Genomic DNA, 27,986 nt, shown 5'->3' with positions numbered 1-27,986 from the left:
TGTGTTTTTCCTGGCATTCACCCAAGGATGTGCCCATGGACGTCTCTGGCAATCGTGGGACGACTTGAGCGAGGTTCCCCAGGGTGAAGAGTTTGATACTGGAATCCAGGATCGCCCGGTGCCAAAAGGACCACCCGTCTCCAGTGATGTAACATACTTGCCAACCCTACCGATTTAGGCGGTAGGATACCGCTTTTTAAGCAGTCCTACCGCCTACCGATTTAGTCATGATCAGCATCCTCTGGTGCAGAGACGGTTTTAGGGGGGGCGAGCCGGGCGACCGCCCGAGCCGCCACGCCCCACAGGGCACCATTTTGCAGTCCTACCGCCTCCCGATTTAGTCATGATCAGCATCCTCTGGTGCAGAGCCGGTCTTAGGGGGGCGAGCCGGGCGACCGCCCGGGCTGCCACGCCCACCAGGGCACCATTTGCCCCGCCACGCCAGCTCCGGGGAGTCTTTCAAGGGCTCCCCCGAGCTGGCGTGGTGGCAGAAGGCATGGCAGGTGCCTCATTGTCATTGAATGTACTTGCGGCGGCGGCCGGCTCACTCAATGACAATGGGCTGCTGACGCGCCCTATTCCTATCATTACCTCCTCGCCAGACTATTTTTGAAACTTGATTCCTACAGATTTTTGGTCACAGAATGTTGGCATGTATGATGTAGTGGTTGGGTGTGAACTGGAATGCACCCAGTGTTTTTGTGCTCAGTTATATGGTTAATGTTTGGTTATAGAAAAGGAGGAGTTTGGTGTGGCCCCTTTAAGATAAATGTATTGCCGGTTTAAGAACATGAGAGTTAATAAAAGGGGCCTTTGCTCGCACGTGCAAAGTGCAGCAGCAGACTTGCGAGTGTTACCCGGTGTCTGTGTTTTCGTGTTGTGGTTGGTTGTCTCTACCCGGTAGAGGCTACTGTGTGACCACGGTCTCTGGAGTTACCTTGGCCGTGTGATCGCCGCACATGTTCACGGTCGACTGCTCCCGACCATAACAGAGTGCCCCTGTTGCCGTGGACCGCGGCATAAGCAGTGCTGCTGGATGTTACCAACAGCTACGTATCTGTCCCAGTGCCAGGAGAGAACAACTCTTCTTCTTAATTATCGGATGCATGGGCGGACCCACGCAGGCGCTTCCCCATCCTAAAGGATGATGTGCACCAGGGCTCAACTAGAGGGAATATGCGGGTGGATGGCGCCCGCCCACTTTTTTTCAGAGGGTGGACGCTGACCTCCCTGTGTGTTTTCAATGAATTTAATTATTTTTTTTAAGTTGCTTGATAACGAGAGCCGTGTCCGGGATTAAACCCGGACCGCATAACACTCGTATTGACTCCTTGCTGTACAGCATATGTTTTCATGACAAAGGTCAAAGGGTGCACACCTTTCCTATATTAAGAAAATTGGTTATTTTGGCAAAAGCGGTTTGATCCAACGCGGGGCCCCTCCCAGTGTTAACTCCTGCTGTATGCTGAAGCTAGAGCCTTCATTCGATGAGGCACGTCTGAGTGTACTGTGCATATGGGGCATTTGAGCAGCCCATCTCACACATACACAGATCAATCTGTAGTCTGGTTTTCCGGAAATCTAAGCATGAGACGGGGCACGGGGGATCATATCCTGATGCCACGCCCGACTATTAAGATCGAGCGGGCCTCTTGCCAAAACGCGTCTTTGCATGCGGGAGATGTTTTTTTTTTTTGGTAGACTTTTTACGAAGTTCACTTTAAGCTGAAGGATCACGCGCCTCGAGAGGACCATCTGACTCGAACCTTTTCAGCTGGCTCCAAAACTTAGCAGCTATTCTCCGTACTTTCGGTTTGGGGTGACGTGCATGCAGCAGGCACGAGGAACGGGTGAGTGGGGTTGGGGTGGGGTATGGGGGTGAAGGATGGATCGGGACGGATGATTGGAAGAAAATGTGTTTTGAGCCGTGTTGATTGTTATGCTCCTTTCTACCATCCGGTCACATTTTCTATTTAAAGCTTTTTTTCCCCCGCAGGCACTCTAAAATACCGCTTGCAGGCAAGCATATGCACCTCGCCTATACCCTGCGATCTGCGTATAGCAACATTTCTTCTGAGCGCAATACTCCACCATGATCATTCATTTTGACTTGAGAGACAAAACCGCGCATGTTGATCCCGATTTACTCTCCAATAATCTGTTGCAGTGCAGGTCAGAGACTCAGAGTCCAGCCCTCTTAGTTGCGATAAATGTCCACTCCACGTTTCCTTGACGGTACGCGTTCCCAGAGATTTACACACTGAAGAAAGCCTCCATCCGTTGTCTTTTATAAGCCTGGAAGTGTTTTTGTCTGGGAGAGCTATGCAGGGTGACACAAGTGACAGTAATGACAGTGCCATAATGAGGAGGCCAAACAAGAGCTAAGGTGGAAAAACTTTGGCCACAAGCTTTATTGTATCATGAGCTATGGTGCAAAAGAAAACCAACCAATAATAAAACATAATGAAAACATAACAAAAATATTTTGGGGAACAGGGGATCAGATGAGCGGGGACCGTACAAGTTAGGGCCAATTCGAGGCTGATCCCTGCCGCCCATCATACAAAAGCTTGTGATGTTCTGTGGACCCAGTGTGTGAGCTGTGTCCGGTTTATCTTCTTTGCTTTTTAATTGACATTCATACTGCATTCTTCATACACAAGATGTTTCCATTGCTTTGCCATTGGCATTCCTGTCTTCCAAAGTTTCTTGCAATATACAGTCTTTGTTTAATATAGACATGAACTCTTTTTTGGTATTGCCCTTCCCATGCACCCTGGAGAGACATTTTGCCTTTCCCCACTGTTGTGCGCCTTTTGCATCATTTATGTGGCATATATCGATCGGCATTCCTTTTGCTCTATGGGATGTGGCCCCTTGTGAGGCGTTAATTTTTTTATCCTCCGTGGTGGATTCTTGCGCTTTGGCATTCATCAAACTTCAAGTTTGGCAACCTGTCATTGGGTTTTGGTTATTTAATTGATTTTTGTTTTATTAGGCGTTTGCCTTTTGGCTGTTTTATGTCTTTTCCTTCTTGGTGGATGATTTCTTGGTGTTTCGGATTTACATAAACATGTTCAAGTTTGGCAACCTTTACTTTTCCTTTTGTTTCTAATATTTATTTAAATTCTTTGATTATTTATTCCTTTTGAGCATTCATGTGAACCTATATATTTTTACTTGGTGCCTGCTCTATCCTGAGAGTTTTTTTTATTATAAATTTAATACCTGTCCCATTTCCACCATTTGTAATTCAATAGTATATCTATTTAGCGTGGGGGAGGTCGGTTTTTTAATTTCATATCAGAGCTCCAGTCGGTGCAGGAGCAAGGGAGCAGATGACTGGGGCCTACCTTGCCCGCCTTAGTTATAGGCCAAAACTGGCCTGGGGGCCAGGAAGCCTCCTTTGTTGCATCAAAGGCCCCTTGTCTCCACGTCCGTCCGGATGGGAGGGGGGCCTTTGATGTGAGGTGTCAGGGGCAGGGACTACCTGTTGTCACCTGCCCCTGTCACCTTCCTACAGTTTAGGGCGCCCAGAAGTCTGGGTCCCTATTGTTGCTGGGCCCTGGTGGCCCACCCTAGCACCTGCATGTTAATGGACAAGCACCTGGCAGGTGCTGCCCAGGTCCGGGCCCACAACAAACCACACCTCCCATCTTATGCCCCTGTGCCTTCCACCTCCGGAGGGCCCATGTCTATAAGCCTGGAAGTGTTTTAGTGTTTTAGTGTCGGGGAGCCAGGCAGGGTGACACAAGTGAAAGTAATGACAGTGCCATAAAGGAGGAGGCCAAACAAGAGGTAGGGTGGAAAAACCTTGGCCACAAGTTTTATTGTATCATGGACTATGGTGCAAAAGAAAACCAACCAATAATAAAACATAATGAAAACATAACACAAATATTTTGGGGATCGGGTGAGCAGGGACCCTACTCCCACGTAGGGCAAACTCGAGACTGATACCTACTGCCACCCTGAGAGGGTGCTGCCAGGCGGCCCTTCAGGTGCCCCCAAAATAGGAAAACTAGGAACAACCCCTCGCTTCCAATGTCCAAAAAATATCCCTTCTGAAGATGTCCATGCGTTCTATGGAGAGGTGGACCCCGTCACTGCAAATGATGGCTTTGTTATGCACTGTGATCCCGTGCTTTATGAACTTAAGCCCTGAAAATAAGCAGAAACTGCCCAATGCTTTGTTTAATTTACACCTTGCAATTTCTATAACATTGTTAGACTCGGCACCTTGCCAATGTTGGCGCAGGATGATTTCAGACATCATGTGCTCTGTTTGTCTCCACATGTGTGCAATGGTTCTGAGTGAGGTGCACATTTCTGTCAGTAGCGGCTTCCTTCCTAGCTGGGGCAAGTCATTGCCCCCACGGTGGATGATCAGGAAGTCAGGGGGGGGAGCGCTGACCCCCAGAAGGCCAGCCAGTTTGTCATGTAGGTCCCCCCAAAGCATGCCTGGTTTGCCCCAGCAATAAGCGATAGTGTTGTGAAAGTGCATGTCTTCCTGGGTTTCCTCGAGCCATCTGCTGGCCCTGGCGATGAATGAGTGGTCCACACTCAAGCCAGTGTTTAAAGGAAGGTTCCCTGTGTGAAAAAGCGAGAAGGAGGCGGGGGGAGGGAATCTGTTAAATTATGTCTTTCCTAATATATTTTTTTTATACCCCAGATTTCCATCCCCAATCTCTTTTATTGCTTTCTCTTGTAGGCCCCCCATCCATGCAGATGTTGCAGCGCCTATCCTGAAGGAGCGAGACCCAAATTATGCTGGGTCCCATCGTACTGCCACTATGGCCTTTTTAAGCACAGACCATAGCTGAAATCTGCTAAGAGTGGAGCCATGTCTGTGTGTCAAAAATTGGCCACCCAAACTTGGGAGTTGCAGATGGGGCAATACTCTGCCTCTTCTATGCAATAGAGATTGATAATTCTTCCTTTGCCCATCTGGTCCATCTTGGATCCGTTAAGTTTAATTGCCATTGTCTCTTTACCCAGGTTGATGTCAGATACATCCAGCCATTCCTCTGAACTTGTATTTTTGGATGCAATTTCACTAATTCTAAAAGCCCCAAAGTTATTAAGTGTAAAGGTGGCCCTAAATAAGGCTTTCGTATTAATTGTTACATACTTTATGCAAGCTGTCTAATAGGGCTTTTAGTTTAGCAAAGTTCAGGGGCACCTGGTATCTTTTTACCCCTTCAAGTTTGGAGCAACCTTTCAAACCATATCTTGTCAATGCGCTGTGTGTGGGATCGGTACCACCTGCTAGTTCGGTGTAATAGGCTACTGCTGCCAAGTGGGAGGCTACCCATGCCTTCCTTTTGTTCTGTTTGAAGGCCCATTCCATGAAATCGTTGACTTGGCTTTCTTGGATGTCTTTGATATTGGTGATTTTTGTTATTTCGCCACATTTTTTATTTTATTTTTTAAAATTTGGTTTTATTGATTTTGAAGCAAAATAAAATAAAAAGAGAAACTAAAGATGTGAGCATTTCACTTGTTACAACTCTGTTAGCATATGGTTACGTCAAAAGAACAAAACTAGAGTCTCATTATACAATTGATCGTCCTTGTGTTCGTTTCAAATCTCTAGTAATAACAATGAGTATAACATCCCCCATACCCACCCACCTCTCTCCCATGGTTGGGCAGACATCATTGCGGCATCTTTTCCCTGTTGACATGTTCATAGCAGGTGACTTCCTCCCAGAATACCTTAATGCGTGGGCAGCTCCACCACATGTGCCAATAGTCGGCTGTTTCTCCACATTCTCGCCAACATCTCGGGCTCAGAGTCTGAAACATCTTGGACAATTTGAGTTGGTCGTATTGCCATCTATGTAGGAGTTTGATGGCGTGTGATTTATATTGGCTGGATAAGGATGTTTTGGATGCGTTTTTGCACATCATTTCCCATTGTTCTGGATCTATCGCCTCTCCTAAGTCTCTTCCCCCATCTGCTTCTAAGATGTTCCGTGGACCCGGTGCCTGCTTCGATAAGTTCTTTGTACATAGCCGATAGCAAACCCTTCATTTCAGACTTAGAATCCAAGAGTTGTTCGAATGGGGCGAGTTCTCTCTGCAGCTTTTCCTTCCATGCAGATTTTGTGAGGACTCCTTTTATCTGGATGTATTGGAAGGTGGATAATGGGCCTATCCCTAGGCCTTCAGTTAGGTCTGGAAGAGTTATGAATTTGTCCTTTTTCTGGAGTTGCCCTACCCTTTCGAGTCCCGCCTCGTACCAGGATTGGAATCTTCCTACCTCTGGTATGTGATCGTTTATGCCAGCGGACCATAAATGGCTAAGTGGGGACGGCCAGGTGGTGATCTTGTTCATTGCTGTGCTTGGTTGCCAGATGTTCCAGATGGTACTCAGTATCGGGTGGCCCTTAATTTTCCGTTGTATTCTTTTCTGAGAGGTCCATAGCCATTCTGACACAGTGGCCGGCGAGAAGTAATAATTGTCCATGTGGACCCATTGGAGGTGGTTGCGATCATGTAGGTGTGGGATAAGGATACGTAGTTGTGAGGCTTTGTAGTATGCTCGCAGGTTGGGGAGACCTACTCCCCCTTTGTCTTTGGAAAGCGTCAGAGTGTCGAATGCAATCCTCACCTTCTTTCCCTGCCAGAGGAACCTAAGCATAAGTTTTTTGGCCTCTTCAAAAAACACATTTGGTATCTCGATAGGTAACATCTGGAAAGGGTACAGGAATCGGGGGAGGCATACCATTTTAATGGCGTTAATCCGTCCTAACCACGAAATCGTGAGTTTGTCCTACCTATTCAGATCGGCCGAGAAGCTACGGAGGAGGGGAGGGAAGTTGGCTTCATATAGGTCTATTATGTTTTTGGTGATCTGGATGCCTAAGTATTTAAAGGCAGAGTGTTCGAGTTTGAGGCCTAAGGGCAAGAACTTGGTCTCGTTTTCCTCTTTCGTTCCTTTCAAAGGGAACAATATTGATTAAGTCTTGTTCACCTTAAACCCAGATAGTTTGCCATATTCTTCTAATAGTTGGAGAGCATGAGGGACAGATACAGAGGGGTTGGTAATGTGTAAAAGTATGTCATCAGCATGGAGTGCTATCTTATATTCTTTTGTTCCCAATCGCATGCCTTCTATTCTGGAGTCGGATCGTATCTTTTGGGCCAGGGGTTCTAGGGAGAGCGCAAAAAGTATTCCAGAGAGGGGGCACCCCTGTCTAGTACCACGTCCCATATCAAACCATCTGGAATATTCCCCATTAACAGATATAGATGCCGTTGGGGATGTGTATACTGCTTGTATTCCTTTCCTAAATCTCGGCCCTATCCCCACCTTGCGAAGGACTGCCCTCAAGAATTCCAACTCCACTCTATCAAAGGCTTTTTCTGCGTCTATTGACAGTAGGGCAGGGTCACTTGGTAGTTCTGGTGATGAGTGGATGAGATGGAAAGTTTTGCGCATGGTGTCGGTCGCTTGCCTACCCAATATAAATCCGACTTGGTCATTGTGTATGAGGTGAGGGATCAGTACTTCTAATCGGGCGGCTAGTACCCTGGTGTAAATTTTTGCATCTAAATTGAGCAATGAAATTGGGCGGTATGAACCACAGAGTTTGGGGTTCCTTCCCTCCTTTGGGATCACTGTTATGAGCGCCTTCGTAAAGGAGTCGGGGGCTGTCCCTGTTTCTAATATCTCGTTAAAGAGCTCTGTCAGGAATGGTGTTAGTTGGTCGCTGAAGGTTTTATAAAACCCAGCGGTATAACCGTCCTCTCCGGGGGATTTGCCTATAGTTAGTCTTTTAATTGCCTCTTGGACCTCAGGTTCGGATATCGGAGATTCTAAGAGCTCGGTTTCGGGGTACGAGATTTTGGGCATATCGATCTGGGAGAGAGATTGATCTGTATCTGATTGTCCTGGAGTCACTTCCAAGGTGTACAACCCCTCGTAAAAGTTGGCAAAACTCTCTGGGATAGTGTGGAGGGTTGGGGGGGGCTGTAGGGCTTTCTTCAATTATCTCTTTCACTTTCCGCTCCGCCCTTTGATCTCTGAGTCTGGCTTCCAATAGTGTGTCGGCCTTGTCCCCTTTCTCATAGAATTTCTGTTTGAGGAATCGGGAGTTTGCGCACAATTTGTTCGTGCTCCAATAGTCTTAGTTCTTCCCTTTTACGTTGTGCTAATTTGATGTTGTCGCGGTCCGTGTCCAGGTGTTCCCTGGTTTGGCTTTCCAGTTGGCATATTTCGGACCTAAGTCTGTGCTCAATGATCTTTCTCTCTCTTATTTTGGTAGATCCTTCTCGTATCAGGATGCCTCGCCAGGTGGCTTTACCCACCTGCCATATTGTCTGCTTGGAGACTTCTCCATTGTTATTTAGTTTGAAGTATTCCTCAATTTCAGTTGCCATTTCAATTTTAAATACTGTATCTTTCAACAGGCTTTCATTACAGCGCCACTTCCCTCCTGAAACAGGTAAGTCTGCCCATCTTATATCTGACAGGACCATGTCATGGTCTGACCATGTTATCGGAATTATTTCTGATAGCGTTGTGGTGTCAACGAGGTCCTTGGTGAGGTACAAGTAATCAATCCTGGTGATTGTTTTGTGTGGATTGGAGTAAAATGTGTAGCCTCTTTCATTAGGATGTTTAATTCGCCACACATCTTGCAGGTCATATATCTCCATTATGTCGGAAAGTCCCGTGCAATCACTTCTCGTTTGGCTTCTTATCTCAGGGTTGCCTGGTTCCCAGTCTTTGGTCGGGTCTGCCCATTGGTTAAAGTCTCCTCCTAGAACAACTTGGCTGGATGCTTCCAACATTATTTTGGGTATTGTCTTTTCTAGGAACTTGGCTTGTCCCGCATTGGGAGAGTATATTACTGCGACTGTTACTTTAACCTTTGTGATTGTCCCAGATATCAGGAGGGCACGCCTGCTTACATCGGACCGGGTCTTATCTACTTCGAAGTTAATTCCTTTCTTGATCAGGATTCCGACTCCTCCCTTCCCGAGTGGGCCCGAGCCCCAGAATTCCTTTCCCCCTCTTTTTCCTAGTATTCCTCTCTCCTCCCCCTTGGCTTTGTCTCTTGTAGAAGGAGAATGTCTATTTGAGATCTACGGAATTTCCTTGCCACTATTGATCTCTTGGCCGGCGAGTTGAGGCCTTTCACGTTGTGTTCCTATCCTTAGGGACTCCCTACCCTTCTGCTCTTCAATTGGTGCCATTATCAGAGTATTTCGGTTGTGGATTCGAGACCCGTGTCAAGTAGATATATTGGTCATTAGGACTCACGTCGTCTTGAGTGATCCTTTGTTTTGCCGATAATGCTTTATCCTCTGTACATTTCTTGTCTGCCCAGCCCCTCCACCCTTCCCACATTGACGGCGTCCGTGCGGACCCAGGTAAAGACACTGGTCCTGCATCGAACCACCTTTAGGGACCGTCACTTTGGGTCCCCAAGATTATTATAACATCATAATCTTGATTGAGCCCCCATTCACCTGCCTCCTTCATTTACATGGCCCGAGTCTCTTTTGAGCCTAGACATCCTTACACAGTTCAGGGCATGGACATCTGTATTAGAATATATTTCATTTTACCAGTGTTGTAGTTCATCGGTTCTCTCCCCCTGGGGGGGTATTACCTCTCCGAAATTTCCTCGATCCCTTGACACTTTTCCTTCTGGGGCCCTGTATACGCCATCCTCTTTCATCTTGACGTGGGTCTCCCCGATCGCGTTCCTCTGCACTTGGTCCAAGGAGGTCAGAGATGTACGCCTTGATCTCCCCCTCTGAGCTTAGCTTGATTTTGTTTCCGTTGTATTCAAAGGACAGAGAGAAGGGGTACCGCCACCTGTATCTTATGTTCTTTTCTCTCAGATGTTTGGTGATAGGCACGCACATGCGTCGAAGTGCCAGGGTCATGGATGACAGGTCCTGGTATATCGAGATTTGGGATCCTTGGAGGGTAATTGAGTCGCTGCTTCTTGCTTTCTCGAGGATCTGTTTTTTGTCCTGAAAGCGGTGAAATCGAGCAAGGACAGATCTTGGTCCACCTGGGGGTCCTCCGGCTCTGTGTATCCTCTCTCTTAGGTTCATCAACCGCGTCATCGGCAACTAAGAGTTTGATGATGTCATGCAGGGTGTTCTTCAGATCGCTCTCCGTCTCCCCTTCTCGTTCCGGGATTCCGAAAATCCTCAAGATTGTTCCGCCTCTCCCGGTTTTCCAAGTCATCAAGCTTGAGTTTGAAGCTCTGCTCTCGTTGCTCCAGTTCGGTCATCCGCTGGTCGAGTTGTGCTTCAAGGGTGTCTATGGACGCTTGATTGTTCTCGACCCCTTCGAGCCTCTCCTCCATGGTATCTAGACGTTGGGTAATCTTGTCAATTTTAGAGCCAATGCTGGCGCCCATATTCTTTATTTCGCCCAGCAAGGCGGCAATGTCCCCTTTGGTAGCTGCTGATTCACTCCGGAGGTATTTTGGTTCGCCATGGTATGGGCACAGTTTTCGGCAGGAGTCGAGACGTAGGAGAATGTAGCTAGTTTTTCCCTTATGTCCATTTGTTCTCGCAAAGTTCCGTGGTGTCACCAGTGCTGTTTGACGGGGAGATGGGGTTGGGGGCAGGGGAGGCACATGCCCCTGTGTCGGGGGCCCTACCCTCTGCACTCCGAGGTTGGTGTTCTCGGAAAGTTCGTTAGGTGTTGGGAGGGGTGTCCGTTGTGCGTTTGTTGATATGCCCAGGGTACGGGCGGCTCAGTAATGCGTATGGGTCACCCGGGGTGCCCTTTAAGCAGTGTCTAGGCCCGGCGACGCTTTGGGGGTGTCTTCCTCTTGTGCAAGATGCAGGGGTAAACATTCAGGGCGACAGAGGTCCGAACCACCGCTGCGTGGTGATGGCGCACCACCCGGGTAGATGGGATGGGCCTACCGTCTCCCCGCTCAGCGCTGTCTCAGGGCCTAGTCCGATCCCGCTCTTCGGAAGCTCCGCCGACTCGACCGAGGCTGTCCCGTCCTCTTTGCGGCGAGGAACGTCGTCGGGAGTGTGAATTCCATGGCTGGGGTTTAGGGTCTTTCAGGCTTTCTTCGTTCGTCAGGCCCAGGGTCCGCCTCCGACCGTTGCGCAGTTCCCTGCGAGAGGGCCACGGAGCCGTTGTGTGGCGTCTTTCTGAGGGATGTATATCTCAGGTTTGCAGGGGTCGTTTTCGATCGGGTTTTCGATAGACCGGAGGGGGGGGTCCTCAGCTGGCGGCACACCGGTGTAGAATCTTGGGGGGTCATCAAAGTGGGGGCTCAATCCCTCCTAGGGACCCAGAGTAGCGGGCTCACGTGAAGTCAGACCATATCCGCGCGCCCCCTGGTGGCCAGTCCTTTTGCCAAATTTTTGAAGGCATTTACTGTACATTTTTGCCGTTTTCAGGGCCGGGGCATTTCTTGCCAGGTCCCCCAGGATCCCTCTGGGCTCACCTGTTGATGTGTGATGCCGTGATTTGTTTCCCATCGTGCCTTCTACTTGGGAGCGGTTGTGAGCAGGGATTGTCCTTGCGGGGGCTTTTCTTATGGGGATGTTGTGGTCGGCTTTGTTTTATCCCAAGATGGCCCACATTCCTACTGGTACAACTGTCAGCTTTCCTTCTGCCTGAGGATTTAGCGCCCTGAAAGTATTGAACTGAAAATGGGACAGTGCGTCAGTGGCTTTATTTTCCTTACCGACAATGTGCCGTGCAATGATAACAATGTTGTATTTTAGTCTGTTTTGTAATTTCTCTTAGTGCCTTTAATACCAATGTTCAAGATGTAGCACCTTTGTTCAGCACGTGCTCAACTGCCATATTGTCTGACCACGTGACCATCTCCGTGTTAATCCGCATGTCCCCCCCCATATGTAAAGTGCAATCCATATAGGAAATTTTTCCAGCAAGGTAATGTTTTTGGTCCATCCCAGTTCATGCCAGCTGGGGGCCATTGGCCTGCACACCATTTATTGCCAAAACATATACCATAGCCTTTGCTCCCTGCAGCGTCCGTGAACAGGGCCCTTTTTGCAGAGTGATCTATAGGCTTGCGCCATTTTACTTTTCCATTTAAATTTGTTAAGGAATGTCTCCCATACAGCTAAGTCTTTTGCTATTTCTTTGCCCAGACTTATGTGGTCATGCTGCTTGGTTACCCCCCTCATTCTTATTTCAAGGCTCCTGTGGAAAACCCGGCCTTGTGGCATAACTTGCCAGCTAGTGACTGTATTTCTTTAAGGGTTGCTTTGTCTTTTCCTGTCATTTTTTTGATAGCCCCTAGCAAGCCATCTATTTTATATTTGGGTATGCAGCATTCCCCTTTGGTAGAGTCAATCTTAATCCCTAAGAATGAGAGGGTATGGGTGGGCCCTACTGTTTACTCTACTGCGAGTGGGACCCCCAGTTACCTGCATGATTTCACTAAATGTTTGAATAGAGCGCGGCGCTACACAGTGGAGACCCTTCTGGTCCTGTAAAGAAAACCTCATCCAAATAGTGAACTACTCTCACCCCAGGCTTGGCCCTTTGCAGGGTCCATTGCAGAAATGAACTGAATTGCTCAAAGTATGCAGAAGCAATGGCGCAACCCATGGGGAGACATTTGTCAAAATAGAGATTTCTTTTCAAAGTGAAAGCAAAGCCACTGGTATGCGCTCTCATGGACCAGCAACAGCCTAAATGCTGACTGGAAGTTTGCTTTTGCCATGAATGCCTGCCGCCCTGATCTCACCAAATCCACAGCTTCCTGAAAGCCGCTGTTGGAAACTGCTGCCTCTGTGGCAGGGATGCCACCCTTAAAAGAGCTCCCTGAAGGGTAGGACAGGTGGTGGATCATTCTAAACTCCCCCATTTCCTTCTTGGGCAGTAGACCAAGGGGGAGCATAAAAATTCCGAGAAGGGTGGAGTGTCAAAAGGTCCCTCTATCCTGCCCAAACCTAGTTCTTTTTTCTATTTCTTTTCCCCCTGATTATTGTAGGTAGGGAGGAGACAGATTTCAAATTATTGGTGATGTGCTGTGATTCATGTACATGAAATGGGATACGAAAACCCTCTTTAAAACCTTATCCTAAAAAAATATTTTTGCGACTAATTCAGGGTAGTCGTGCCACATTATCAACAGTTTATCTACATTCAGCGGTGAAGCCCCCATTTTAAATTTAGTGAGTTTTTTTTTTCCCTCACTAACTTTGGGGCTTGGCCTGGCAGCAGGGGACTTGGTACATTTACAACTGCTGTGTTCTCCACCACATGTGCTACACTGGTGTCTGAACTTACATTTTTCTCCCCAACCGCAAGAGCCTTTTTCATAATTCCAACAATATGAGGTGGTGTTCCCTCTTGGCGTGCCCGAGTTATGGGTACTTGTTTGCCCTTGAGTTTGTTGGCCGGTTCTCTGCTCCCCTGGGGTGCAGGAGCGGGGGAAACAGATGAGTGAGGGCTATCTCGCCCGCCTTAGTTATAGGCCAAAACTGGCCTGGGTGCAAGGAAGCCCCCATTTGATGCATCAAAAGGCCCCTTGTCTCCACGTCCGTCCGGATGGGTGGGGGGCCTTGGATGTGAGGTGTCGGGGGCAGGGACTACCTGTTGTCACCTGCCCCTGTCACCTTCCTACAGTTTAGGGCGCTCAGAAGTCTGGGTCCCTATTGTTGCTGAGGCCTGGTGGCCCACCCTAGCACCCGCATGTTAATGGGCAAGCACCTGGTAGGTGCTGCCCCGGTCCAGGCCCACAACAAACCCCACCTCCCGTCTTATTGCCCTGGGCCTTCCACCTCCGGAGGGCCCATGTCTATTGGGTTTGTATTGCCTCATGATCCATGACCGAGTTTAGTGAATGGTCAAGAAAATTAGCCCCCATAACATCACCATTTGAATGGTATCCCCTCTGGCAAATGATAAACAGAATTGCTGCATCTGATACCCGTTGGCTTGCCCACACACGCGGTGCATAGAGCTTTGTAGCGAGGTGGTTACGAGGCATTGCACATTTATTCGCGGGCTGAAATTGGATTTTTTCCGAGCAGCATCTTAATAAAAATATTACTAAAGGGTTTCTTATTCAAATCTTTTTTTAGTTTTTCTCCACAAACTTTTATGTGAAGAACTACATAGAATTGGATAAAAAGAAGCTGCAGTCCTAGCAAAACCTAGAAAGACGCATGCACCATTTAAAAGGAACCATGGATAAACTGGTAAAATAACTGAGTCGGTTGAGCACACGCTGTAGCGTTTGGTGCAACCTGCCAGTCATAGGTTCTACTAAAATTACAGCCTGACAAGTTAATGGACATGTTGCAAAGATTTTAGTACAACCTGTACGTAATAGGATCTAAAGCCAGTGTGAGAGCCTAGAGGGAATTTGTGATTGTTGCATAGCAGAGCTAGCCCCTAAGTAGCCCCTAAGTGCCCCCTCTCCCCTCTAGTCAGCTTACGGACAATCCTAGGATTGACTGGACCTGGGCATAAGTACATTTCCGGGTGGCCCTTTGCCATTCCCGGGTTTCAACGAAACTGGTGACCCTTCACTTCGGCTTAATGTCTTTCTGGGTGTTCCCGTCACTTCCGGTTTTAGTTCTTCCGGGTCAAGACCCTCCTCTGGTAGCCTTTTACCAGGATCAGCTCATAATTTAATACTGTGTTAAAACAATCCTATCCTAAAGAAAAAACGTTAATCATAACATGCACTAAGCATCGTAACATGCCATATTACCTGGAGTGAGTGTTGCGTCCCGGCCCCAAAGAATGACCCTCTCTGGTGGTTGTGAGGCTGGGAATTTAAAGCCCCACACACCCCCATTTTCCCCCCCAAGCAAGAAGCTGGTTCCAGCTGGCTGGGTGGGGGGTGCTGCCCTTTACACTTCCTCCTCCCTCTGAGGAGTGGAGGAAGAACATAAACGGGTGCCCCTCTAGCAGCCCCTGTGTGGGCTAAGGCAGCTGCTTAGTGGAGCTAGCCCCTGCGTGCCTCCCCACCCCCCGCCGTGAACATTTCTTGCACATATTCAGATGATTTACTCACAATTATTTTGGAGGAAAATGGATCACTTTATTTGGAATCCGCTTACGGGTGATCCTAGCATTTACAGGGCCCCGAGTGGCCCTGGGCCTAAGCACATTTTCGGGTAGCCCTTTGCCATTCGCGGGTTTACACCAAACCAGTGACCCTTCACTTCGGTTTAATGTCTTTCCGGATGACCCTGTCACTTCCCTGCTTCTTGTAGCCTTTTACCAGGATCAGTTCATAACTTCCATACGCCTGTATGGAGCGAAAAACACTGGGCCACTGCAGTTGTTGAGTCCAACTGTCTGTAAGGTTAAGAGCCCATCAAACCCTCCCTGGCTCTGCAGCCAGCGGGTAGTGCTTGTGGCTAGCATACGCAGCGTGATTCCTCCTCAGCTAGCATCGCAAGTAACTCAAACACGCTTTGGGAGTGGCCCTCCTGTGACCTCGATCACAGCCACATCTTAGCTCAAATACTCACCTTAGCTCTTATTCACATCCTGCTCTCCTGAGGTCCGCAAAATCATCCAGGAGAAAAACATCATGGACATGGTCTGATAAGTGTAGCCCATCATGTGAGAAGTTAATCGGGTCCCTTCCGCAAAGCATACTATGCTTGACAAAGCCCTGACCTTCCACCTGCATGAATCTCTCAATAGCCTCATTAATCCTCCTCCTAGATTTCTCCACAGCAGAACTAGACTCTGCTACACGCCATTCCCTCCTAGGAACTATCTCAGACTATAAAATCTTAGTGCCAACCAACATTTGCGGCAGGATATTAGTAGCCGCCCCCTTCCCATGGCGGGAATATTGTTATCCCCCATGGGGATAACCAAGACCTTGGGGGCACTGATCCTCCCCAAGTGCCTCTGTACTGCAGGCAGCATGGCAACGTGTTGCATGCCTGACGTTCCGAGCCAAACCATCTGTCTTTTTCAGGCCAACATTTCCACCTCTCTGCAGCCATTGGGGACCCCTCTTCTCTGCTCTCGTTACAAAGGAGTGCCCGATGAACCAAACCTTTCCACCTGCTGGGGTAATGGGAGCCGTTAACCTACATAAAACACTGAACATGACATAACATTAGAAATAACAGTAAAACCTTGCCCCGCTACCATTACACCCAACTCATCACCTCTTAACATAAACTCTACCACACTTCTGATATCGCGCAAGTCGTCTGTACCCTTGCCCATGTTGTTGCCGGATCCTGCCGGGCTCTGGGCAGAAGCCACGTCAAACTACCCCTGGGACACGGTTCCCCTGTCACTGAATACCCCAAGAAAATATATAACTTGTACCTGTCCGACTCACATCTGCCCAACATTTGTATCTCCATCCCCGACATACCTTGGCAGTTCTGGTTGCCCCAATCCTGAAAGAATGAGAAGCCCAACCTTTCCATTGAAATCCTGCCTTCTGTAAAGCCGCTGCTAAGACTTTCTGAAACGCGTCAGCGGGGATCCGTCCTCATGCACTAATAGATATGCCCCTTTGATTGGTCTGCCAGCCACGTACTGAGAGAGCAGTTTAGTGGTGCAACTATTCACATCCATGGAAAAGTTCAATACTATAAACATCCCTTTTCCACCCTGATACGTCTTGGACCTCCTCACTGTGATAACCATACCCTGGGTAGTGAACGAGAAATCTCCAGTGCCCTCCCCGTCATAGCCTCCTCATTAAGTGCAACTAGCTGGCTGACAGATATAGCCCCAAAAAAGGAAACTGCAAAAGCTGTCCTGAACAGCGCCACCTCGAAAGCATTGTAGCACACTTTGGGCATTAACCCCAAGAGCTTGGTCAATTACCTCGAAATCTATAGGCCGTCGGCCATCACTCTTTGGTGCCTCCAATTTCCCCCAGCCCTTGAGAGTTGCATGCACCACAAAAACTTTTGTGGGATCCTCCTTTCAGCTTAGGTTGCTGTATAATGTCACCACCGCCAGGTGACCAGCCATCCAACTCTTGGCTCTATCCATGTTGTGTGCCCAAGTTACAAACTCCTGTACTTGCTTTTCCAATGAGTCAGTTACACACCGCCTCTCCGCCGATACCTTGAAGACCGTACTGTAGCTACGCCAGGATCTGGACCTTACTCCTTACAGGAGCAAATGTTCCCCAAGATCCCAGAGCGTCTTGTTCACAACACCAGTTGCCACCACTCTGTCCTGAAGGGCCTCCCTGTCTCCTGTCCCCAGGGGTGGGCCTTCTGAAACTTATCCCACTGAAACAAGAAGGTGTATCAGCTGCGGTGGTAGCAATCCCTTGAAAGGGACAAGCCTTAAACTCAATGTTCTGAAACAGGCATGTTTCTACTAGCCTCCGCAGCAAACCCAGGACCCCCAGACAAGATGCAAACTGTAAGTTAATAGCCTGGACCACAGCTCTATTGTCCAACCAAAGCAAAAGTTCTATCCCAATCGGAAAGAGCTCCAAGGCCATGATATTCTTGGTCCTACCTCTACTACACCACTGCGTGGGCCACCTCTGCACACACCCTTCCCGGCCTGAAGTGTCTGAGTACAGTTGCAACTCATCAATCATAATCCATGGGGCCATCCACAACCTGATGCCATTGAACCCTTGCAGAAAGGTCCACCACATGCGCAGATCTTCCTAGAGGGCCGCACTGATCCTAACGTGATGGTGCTTGTGAGTCACCCCGGCTTTTGCTCTTGCCAACCTCCTGGTGAAAACCCTAAACCATGGAATAACTTGTGAAGCAAAATTATATTTCCCAAGTAATTGCAACTTTTTGAGGTTTGTCCTCTTTTCTTTGCTACGTTGTCATTGAGCTCAGCCCACAACCCATTCACCTTATCCAGGGGCAACCTTCACCTGCTCTTAGTAGTGTCTGTCTCAATGCCCCGGTATGTCACCTTGCTTGGCCCTTGGGTCTTCTCCGCCACTAGGGCTACTTTCCGATTACCCATCAAGACCTTGAAAGAGGCCAGTGCGACCGTAAAATTCTGAGAACCCTTCTTACCCACAAACAGGAAATAATCAAAATAATGAACCAGACCCCCTCTCTGCTCTTGCTTGTGCTCTGCCAATTCCAGAAATGTACTGAAGGCTTCAAACGGAGCGCAGGGGAGACTGAGTAGCCCATGGGCATGCACCTATCAAAGTAGTATTGACCCTTCCATTGGAACCCCAATGAGTGGAAACTATCGGGGTGTGCTGGCAGGAGTCGGAAAGCTGACTCTATGTCCACCTTTGCTGAGAGTGCCCCCTTGCCCATTCTTCAACCAGGCCAATTGCTTCATCAAATGTGGCGTATGTTACTGAGCAGTACTCTGGATCCTGCCAGTTATTGACCAAATTACCTTTGGGGTAGGGCAAGTGGTGTTTGAGCCTGTGCTTTCCCTGCTCTTTCTTGGGTACTACTCCGAGGGGAGATATGATGAAGTTGTCCATTGGGGGTGATGCGAACAAGCCCATTACTCTGCCATACTTCCTTTCTTTCAAAATATTTTCGTTCACTATTGCTGGAAGTTTTCCCTCTGAAGGGAAGTTCCTAGCCATTCTAACGATCATAGGGCCCTCAGAAACTATGTGGGAACCATTCCTCCCAACCCCTTGTACAAACGTTCTCTCTCATGATCCTTGGGATTATCATTCAGTAATACGTGTCGCTGAGGTCTGTGCACCGGTGATAGCCCTTTCTCCCATCTAATGCTACTGTGTTCCCCTGTACTGACCACTCCCTCTAGTTTTTTCCTGTGGCACACTGTTGCAGGATGGTTTGTCCGCATTTTGCACACTCATGGGCAAACCTGCACTTGTTGCCCTAAAGGCATGACCCGCCGTTAAATAGTAGGCACAAGTGATCACCTTGACGGATGCTGCCTGCTGCCCTCCCCCGGCAGTGAGCATTTTTTTGGGGAAGAAAATAGTGTTGTATCCCGGTTGCCAAAGAAAAACCCTCTGGTGGGGTAGGGAATTTAAAGCCCACCCAAGCCAGAAGCCAGCCGGAAGGAGGGTGGCTTCCCCTTCCGCCTCTGAGTGGAGGCGGAGCGTAAACAGAGGGGCAGCCTGCTACGCCAGCTGCCCCTCTAGCGCCCCCTGAGCGGGCTAGGGCAGCCGCTAAGTATTGTGGGTAATCTGCAGGATATGTTCCAACATATCTCAGGGGGCTAATATGTCTGCTGCAGAGATCCATCTGTTGTGTGCTGATGGCAGGCTGGTCTGGAAGTACAGTCCTGGGCAGGATTGGGGTCCATACTCACAGTTGTGCAGTCCAATTATGCAGTTAACACCACTGCATACAAAGTGTCATGGGATCTGACACACTTAACCAGCAAGAGCACCCAGGAGGCTGTACTCAGCCTTGGTATTACGCTCTGCTGCTTGGGGCCCCATTCAGGTGGGTCCAGTCTTAAGCTCCTTCTCAGGAGGAGCAGCTGGGCTGACTGGCTTGGTCAGCTTCTCGACGAGTTCTGCCCATTCTCCTGTTTTTGCGCCCTTCGCACGCGTCATTTTCGCGAGATCACGAGCTGCCGCGATCTTGCAAGGACTCCCCACACACCTCCCTTGGTGGGAAAAGATGGTTGCTAGTGCATGATGAAGTCGCTGAACCTGGTGGGCTTTCTTCTCTCCCTTTAGGTCTGTTCTGGTTGGAGATGGCACCTGGAGCTTGGGTGGTGATGCAGGGTGTTTCAGGTGGAGTGAGGTCTTCTGGTGTTGCCTCCCAGTGGGGTTCTCTGGACTGGGGCGGGGGGCTTGTGTATGCATGTTCCCTTTGATTCCTTTCTCCTGACGTGTCCGTCTCTGGATGTTGGGAGTCGCTTGCCAAATCCCATTGTTCGTGGTCATCCCCTGCTTCCGTGGAGGGGAAGTTGGTGGACACTCTTTTGCGGTACACGGTCACTCATTCCAGGTTCTACCACCTTCAGTCGCTGGTGTTGACATGGTTTGTTCCCTTGCCTGTGACTTCTATGGCCCTGCTGTATTTGGAGCCTGTGCTGGCATCTTTGTGGGGTAGGCATATTTTTACTAAGTCGCCTTCACTGACCTCTGTGCGATGGGCCGCCCTACGTTTGTCACCTTGAGATTTCATGACCGCCTTGTTCTTTTGCATTTGGAAAACAATGTCACTCATGTCTATGTCTTCATCTTCTCTGACTTGGTGTAGCCATGGTGGTACCAGCATGGATGCAGCCATTCTCCCTCTCAACAATTGAAACTGAGAAACTCCTGTGATGGCATTGGGTGTAATGCGGTGGGCTGCCACGGCCTCTTTCACTATCTTGTTTGGATCTAAGCCTGATGTGCATGCCAATTGCATGGCGCCTTTGATGAACTGGTTCGCCCTTTCCACAAGTCAATTCGCTTGTGGGTGGTCCCTGGAGACTAGCTGCACTCCATTATCGGTTACAATCTCCTCAGGGACCCCTTCCCTCTGAAAAACGGCACTGAGCACTTCTTTAACTGTGCTCGTGGTGATGTCTGACACAAATTCGATCTCTACCCACTTGGAAAAGTAGTCACCATGACTACTCCGTACCTGTGGTCCACCGACATGCCATCCAGCGGGCCAATGAAGTCCAGTCCTATTTAGTGCCAGACGCCTTGTGGGATTTCCGTGGGTATCATGGGTGCCTGTCTCACTGTCAGCTGTTTGTCACTGTTCGTGCACTCATGGCATCTTTTGATAATTGCCCTTATGTCTTGATCTATGACGGGCCACCAGTAGGCGTCACGTACTTTGCGTCTTGTCCTGTTGCTGCCTAAGTGGCCTGAATGTGTTCTGCATAATATTACCTTGTGGATGCCTCTTGGGGGAATTACTGGGTCACCTCTCAGTATCGGGCCATTCATTACCGTGATCTCGTCACCAACTTTCCAATATGGACACATACCTTGTGGGACTGCTCTCTCTTTGGGCCACCTTCCGCAGGTCCACTCCACTATGCGTCGCAGGGCATCGCCCTGTTCCATTTCTTCTTGCCAATATAGCTCGCTCACCTCCATGAAGTCCCTGTTCCTCAGATCACCCATGGAGGCCACCTCACATTTGGCTTTGAGGAACGTGGTTCCTGGGGTATTTTGGTCGAGCAGCCTGGACATGCAGTCTGCTTGGCCGTTCTTCCAGCTGGCAATGTGAGTGATCTCGTATGTATACTCCTGGAGTTTTGCAGCGATTCTTTCCAGTCTCGGAGTCGCTGTTTTGGTGCCGCCGGGGCTCAGCATGTGTACCAGGAGCTTGTGGTCGGTAACTAAGCAAAATTTGGTTCCCCAAACCTACCACCTGAAGTATTCCACGGCCCAAGCGCACGCCAGCATCTCTTTTTTTCTATGGTGGAGTATTTTTTTTTTCCGATGTGGCTAGTGCTTTGGACGCAAAGGCTACTATGTTTTCCGTGTCCCCCTTCCTTTGGGTAAGGGTGGCGCCCAAACAGTATGTGCTGGTGTCTGTCGTGATACCTGTTTCCCACTCGGGATTAAAGGGTTTGAGACAGGGTGTGTGCAGGATCCTCTTTTTGATCTCAGCGGAGGCTTCATCTTTTTGGCGTTCCCATGTGTACACTGTGCCCTTCTTTAGGAGGTCTCTCAAGGGCGATGTAGTTTTGGAGAATCTGGGGACGAATTTCACATAGAATTCTGCGAGACCCAGGAAAGAACGAAGTTCGTCCTCGGGCTGGGGCATCAGTTATGGCTTTCAGTAGGTTTTTTCTTGGGGCTCACCCCTTCTACTTCCCTAGCGCTGAATATGCACTTCTCATGGTGCAGGTGAACTCCTGCGTCTTGTAGCTTGCTCAGTACTTCGTCGTGAGTTCCTGTGTCCTTGGCGTATACCAAGATGTCATCTTGGAAATACGAAACGTTTGCGATGCCGTGCAACAAAGAATTCATCATCTGAAAGGCAGAGGCCACTGAGGACAGGCCAAACGGCATGCGTGTGTATTGGTACGTGCCAAAAGGGGTGAGGAACGCAGTGAGCGGGCGTGAGGTCTTGTGCAGTCTTATTTGCTGGTATGCATCCCGCATATCAAGCCTTGAGAATATGGTTGCTTCCTTCATCATGAGCACTATTGCATTGATGCTGGGAAGTGGAAAGCTGTCTGTGACCACTTCTAGATTCAAACTGCGTAGGTCTATGCAGACTCTTAGCTCGTTGGAGGATTTTTTTCTTGATGGGTACCACTGGGCTCAGCCATTCAGAGGACTCCACTGTCTCTATGGTGCCTTCTTTAACCATTTTCTGGAGCTGAGCTTCGAGTGCTGATCTTGCTGTCGCAGGAACCGGTCTGACCTTGTGCTTTACAGGAACTGCATTCGGTTTGAGGCGAATCTTGTGCACATTGTTTTTTATTTTTCCGGGTGTTTTGGAGAACAGGCCGGGGAATGCTTCTTTTAGGTTCGGCGCTCCTCCTGAGAAGACCAGCAGCACCTGATCGGGGGTGCTGGGGTCTAACCGTATGCTCAGATTATGTTGGTTGTCCCATCCCAACACGGCTGAGAGGAGAAATATACTTTTGTGGTGGTTGACCCGTCCTTGAATTCGATTTTTGCTTTTGATATAGCCTAGTAGATCTACGGTGGCCCCTCCGAAGACTGTCGGCTTCTGCTGGGTGCTCCTGATTTCGACCTGGTCGCGTCCCATTATTTCTTTGTACGTCTGGATGGGGAGGATGGTGAGGCCCGACCTTGAGTCGGCCATGACTTCTCTCTCCTTGCTCCGGGCGCGTTGACCATGATCATCATGGGCTTGTCATGGTGGTCATCGTCGTCACTCGACTCCCTGTCGCCGTCGACGCGGGTGACGGTTTTCTCCCGCCACATGCAAGCTGCAGCCACGTGGCCGAAATGCCTACACTTGGAGCATTCTTTATTCCTGGCAGGACAGTCGCGATCATTCGCCATGTGCTTTGTGCTGGCACATCTATTGCACTTTGGTGCTTCTCTCTGTTTGGGTCCCTATCTCTGGTGGTCTTGCGGGGCTGTCTCTCCTTGCGCCCTCTCCACTGCAGAGTGGTCAGTTTGGGAGCGGGTGATGGCCCTCCGACTTCTCTGCACCGTCTCGAGGTCTCCTCTTCCGCCCTGGCGATCTTTTCGCTTTATCCAGGTTAATCTCTTTCTCCTGTATAAATTTGTCTTGGACCTTTCTTGAATTTGTGTAGACTACTAACATGTCGCAGATGACCTGTTCGTTGTTGCCAAACCCACATAATGCTGCCAGTTCCCTCATCCTGGTGATGTAGTAGTCAACGGGTTTGTTGCGCTCTTGCTTCCCTGTGTAGAATTTGAGTCTGTGGAGGACCACATTTTCTTTATTGGTGAATCTTTTGACGATGCGGCGGATCGCCTCCATGTAGAAGTCTTCATCATTCGCTACGGGTATGGCTTTGAGCCCTGCAAAAATGCACTGCCCTTCAACCCCCATGGCGTTGAGCACCATGGCCTTCTTTCTGGCTGGTGCGTAGTCCATGCCTTCAGGTATGTGGAGAACAATGGCTCCCATTGCTGCCATGGAATAGCTGGCGTGCCTGGAGAGGGAAGGAAAGCGGGGGGCGGTGTGGCGCCCTGCATTGTCTTCATGGGTGGTCCCTAGTCCTTGTCGCCATTTATGTGGTGGCCTGGAGGAATGACAGGACACTGTATGGGTTAAGTGGGTGTTTATTGAGACACCTGGCACCAATAACAAGGTGGGAGGGGAGGGAAGTATAGTCCTGGGCAGGATTGGGGTCTATACTCAGTTGTGCAGTCCAATTATGCAGTTAACACCACAGCATACACAGTGTAATGGGATCTGACACACTTAACCAGCAAGAGCACCCAGGAGGCTGTCCTCAGCCTTGGTATTACGCTCTGCTGCTTGGGGCCCTGTTCAGGTGGGTCCTGTCAGTCTTATGCTCCTTCTCAGGAGGAGCGCCTGGGCTGACTGGCTTGGTCAGCTTCCCGCCAAGTTCTGCCTGCTCTCCTGTCTTTGCGCTCTTGGTGTGCGTCATTCTTGCGAGATCACGCGCTGCCGTGATCTCGCGAGGAGTCCCCACAGTTGTCTTTTGCTTCAGGATTTGGCTATCCAGGGTTTGAGAACATTATAAAAGTGCAAGCTAACAGTTTAAAGGGATGGTCTAGTAAAAATTTTTACTTAAAAAATAGATAGGCAACATACAAAAAAAAATACTAGCATTCTCCGTTTTAAAACTTCCTATGTAAAATTTTGAGCTATTCAAGCTCAAAATTCGCAAAAGCAAGCACATGGGCGCATCCATTTTGTGATTCAGCTGCAGCTTTCCTGCTCTGGTCTCCGGTCCCCGTCCTCCGCCTACAGCACTAATGAAGGGAAAGCCACCCAGCAGTAGCCTTTGTTTACTACAGCTGGCTGGCTTTTCCTACATTAGTGCCGCAAAAGCCAGCACAGGAGGGCCTCCATTTCACAAAATGGATGCGCCCATGTGCTTACATAGGAAGTTTTAAAACGGAGAATGCTAGCATTTCTTTTTTTTATGTTGCCGATCTATTTTTTAAATAAACATTTTTACTAGACCATCCCTTTTAATGTGAGCAACTAAAATCAACTTCTCTTTAAATTTCTAAAATTGAGTGGCAGTTGTGTGGGTAATTTGTCTGCTCCACAGCTGCTATCACCAACAGAGGTTCAAAATGACCCCAAGACAGTTGGAATTAAGGACAGTTTGAAGTAGTAAAGAGAAACATGTTCCAATTCAAAATTAAAATGCACTGGTGACAATCCGGTATTGAATTAAAGTGCATCTAAATGGATGCAACTGTTTCCTCTCTGTTCAGCTGTCCACCCTGGAGACAACGGTAAAAAGATGGGAGGCTTAAATGGAAAACATGAAATGTTAAGGTATTGTTTATTTATAAAGCGCCTATACACAGGCAAGTGTTTCAAAGCGCTCAAGGAGGGTGTGAACATGGGGGGGGGGTGGGCGGGGAACCAACAGTCGCTCAGAACCCTTGAAATTCTGAGACGATAGTAGTCTGCACAGGCAGAGTAAGTGCATAAAATACATTTAACAGTTGAGACACAGCAAATAGGCCTGACAGCGATTCTGCAGTTTTACCAGTGCAATTAGGGGAGAAGACCAGGGAGAACAGACTATCTTCAGGTGGGCTCTTCGTATTTAATCCCCCTTCCCCAGTGATTGTACTTGAAATATAGAAGTACACATCTGTGCAAAGACATGGTGGACACAGTGTGCTCCTGGTGTTCTTTGACCCAGATACTGTAAGAAAAGTATCAGTTCTGGCATTCAGGGCAAAGCATACATCAGTATGCACTTAACTGCGGCTGCTCATTCTGGCATATATTGACACAGCCGGCATGGGCTTGTTTTTGTATAGCATCATTGCTGGCTTTGGGAAATAACATTAGAATGTTCTTACCTGGGCGGGGATACTAGCCTACATTGGCACTGCCATCACAGACTTGTTTTCCCACGGTGGCATGGCATTCTGGGCAGACACAGCATGATGAATGCTCTTATGTGGGGATATTGGCGCAGCCGGCATGGACATGTTTCTTTACACTGGTAGAATACTAGCATGTATTGTGGGCAAAGGCATCATGAAAATACTCCTGTGCATCATTGGTGATCTGGCATCAGTCTTTTAGTTTAATGTGTTACCCTGCAAAACGAATTGTAAACCGCTATTGTAAACCAATTGCATGGCCTTTTACCCCAATTTTGACGTGTGTTGTAAAATCACCATTTGAACCCATTATTTCAAAATAAGGCGATATTTTAAATAATTGTAGGTGCTATCTGTGCTACTGTAAGCCCTGTAACTATATCTCCATCATCTCCAATGGACCTGTCAACTATATATTGCATCAATGATGCTATATATAGTATGATTTCGAATCCCGGGCACCAACGCCACCTTTTTCATACAATGTCTGTGAAGCATCCAGATCAATCCTCAGCACATTATTATTTCAGAATAAGTGCAGAAGAATCTGATTTAGATGTTTAAACTCCTCTTGTAGAATAACCATCAGCTTCCCTACAACATAAAAAGTATCCTTCGTAGGACAATAATTTTTGCCAGTGACACTCTACCCATCAGCGACGCCAATATTGTACTGATTTTCCAATTTTACAAGCAATTTAGACATTATCATACATTTCCCTCCGTTTTTTATTTATTGTTATTATTTACAACCCGGACCTAGCTCGAGGGCAGTGGAGCGTGTAGCCAGGGGTGGGTAGCCAGTGTTTCAGCAGGCATCTTTTAACAGTAGTGCAGTACTGTGAGTTGCGGTTTGCGTGTCCTTTAGAATTAGTCATTGGTCAGGTGTTGTTGAAAAAGCTCTGTTTTGAGAGATTTGCGAAACTGGAGAATTGTGGGGACATTCAGAGCCGATATCTAGATTGAGTTTCAGAGGGTGAGTGCGTGACGAGAAGGATTGTTTGCGGGTCCTCTCTTGCAGAAGAGTTGTGTGTCAAGCCAGTTGGTCGATTTGCTGCACGAGAAGCGTGTGCCACCAGATATGTGAAGCTTAGTCATCAGGTACATTGGTGTGCTGCTCGTGACTGCTTTGTAGATGATCTATGCAGTCTTGAACAGTATCCTGGCTTGGCGCAGAAACCAATGTAGTTTGTGTAGGATGGGGGTGAGCCGGTCGAATTTCTGAGCACCCGTAATAAGGCATGATGTGACATGGTGGATTGCCTTGCAGGGGAGCCAAGTGAGCAACTGCAAGCCCTAACAGGAGGGCATTTTCCCCATCAATGTGTGACACCACAAGCGGCTACACTACAGTCCAGAAGTCCTGCGGAAGGATGAAGGCTTTGATTTTGCAAAGTGTGCAGATTTGGAGCCATGCCATTTATCCCTTAGCTATGTGTTTCTGGAAGGTGTGATGAATCGTGGGATTCAGTCACTTCTTTGGGGAGAGCCCTTTCTTGTGAGGCTAGGGATGTGAGCTTGCTATGCTGTAATCCCCCTAAGGGTGCGGTATGCAGGATCTTGCAGGCAGTCTCACCTCTAGGGGACAAGGACTTCCATTCTGTAGGGGAATTCCCTAGAACCCTCTCAGTTACCCTCTCAGTTACATCAGAACTTCAAAGACAATTATCAAACCAAGACACTGTTTGTTATTGTGACGTTAGACCCAAGATTCACAGTGAGGAACACATTAGTAAATCACTGTGAAGAAGAAGAGTGTTAAGCGAGTAATATTGAATTCTCAGTGGTCTGGGACCAATACAACTGTGACAAAGAAAAATGAAGAAATAATAAAGAGTGTTCAACTAAAAGAAGGAACGGACTATAATCCTCTGCTGGGGAGCACCAATCAACCTATCATAAAAAGGGAAGATGGAATGGAGTATGTGAGAAGTGAAACCAAGGAGTTTCAAACAACCGAGTCAGGAGTGCTGAGGAAGACTGGGAGAGCCTCTGTTGGGAAGAAACCACAAGGTGTCGTGGGCAAAAAGCATTGAGGAAACCGAAGGAAGAAGAGAGAGGTAGAGGAGAACCTCAGGAGAAAGAACCAATTGAGGGCAATGGCGTGACCCAGGAGAGGTAGACTGTTCAGTCCGGCAACAACGCAGACACCGCTTGAACACTGGGGCCACAGAGAAGAAACTGAAGCAGTCGGACGAGAATCGAACCTATCCTGACCACAAGTCCCTATACTGTGAGCTAGGTAACAGGGACAGAGACCGGGAGAGAGAGAGAGAGAGAGAGAGAGACTGACTAATTGTCCCAGTCAGTGGTCTGAAAATAGGAAGAGTAAGAAACACTATGGGACTCTGCCTACTCGTCCCAGTGAGAGATACTTGGGGATGCAGCCTACTATTCCCAGTGAATGGTTTGAAGATGAGACGAGAATAAGAATAACTATTGGCTCTGCAATAATTATTTCAAGGAGAAAGACAGTGAATCAGATAAGAATCACAATGACCAAAGTCTTATTCAGAATGAGCTAAAGAACTACAGAAACGCAGAGAATAAGAACCACATAAAGAGGGATTCAGTATCCCTAACCCCAGGAAAGGAAAGACTTTCAGAGAC

The 27,986-nt window shown here is 48.4% G+C and overlaps 1 protein-coding gene across 4 annotated transcripts in view; it reads left to right on the top strand.

The window, feature by feature from the left end:
* The window catches only part of RAD21L1 (RAD21 cohesin complex component like 1), a 1,746,850-nt gene that overhangs the window by 334,233 nt on the left and 1,384,631 nt on the right, over positions 1 to 27,986 (top strand). The window contains exon 1 of one of the 4 annotated variants that reach the window (XM_069650927.1): positions 1,416 to 1,850. The exons of 2 other annotated variants lie outside the window; for them this stretch is intronic. The gene's annotated coding sequence lies outside the window, so the exon portion shown is untranslated. Of the gene's footprint in view, positions 1 to 1,415; positions 1,851 to 27,986 lie in introns of those variants that run through there. One more of the 4 variants, XM_069650929.1, reaches the window with a different exon arrangement.

This window comes from Ambystoma mexicanum, chromosome 3p (assembly GCF_040938575.1).
Source record: "Ambystoma mexicanum isolate Mex_15411 chromosome 3p, UKY_AmexF1_1, whole genome shotgun sequence".
In the NCBI taxonomy this organism is placed as follows: Eukaryota; Metazoa; Chordata; class Amphibia; order Caudata; family Ambystomatidae; genus Ambystoma; species Ambystoma mexicanum.
This window is presented reverse-complemented; position numbering and strand designations above follow the sequence as displayed.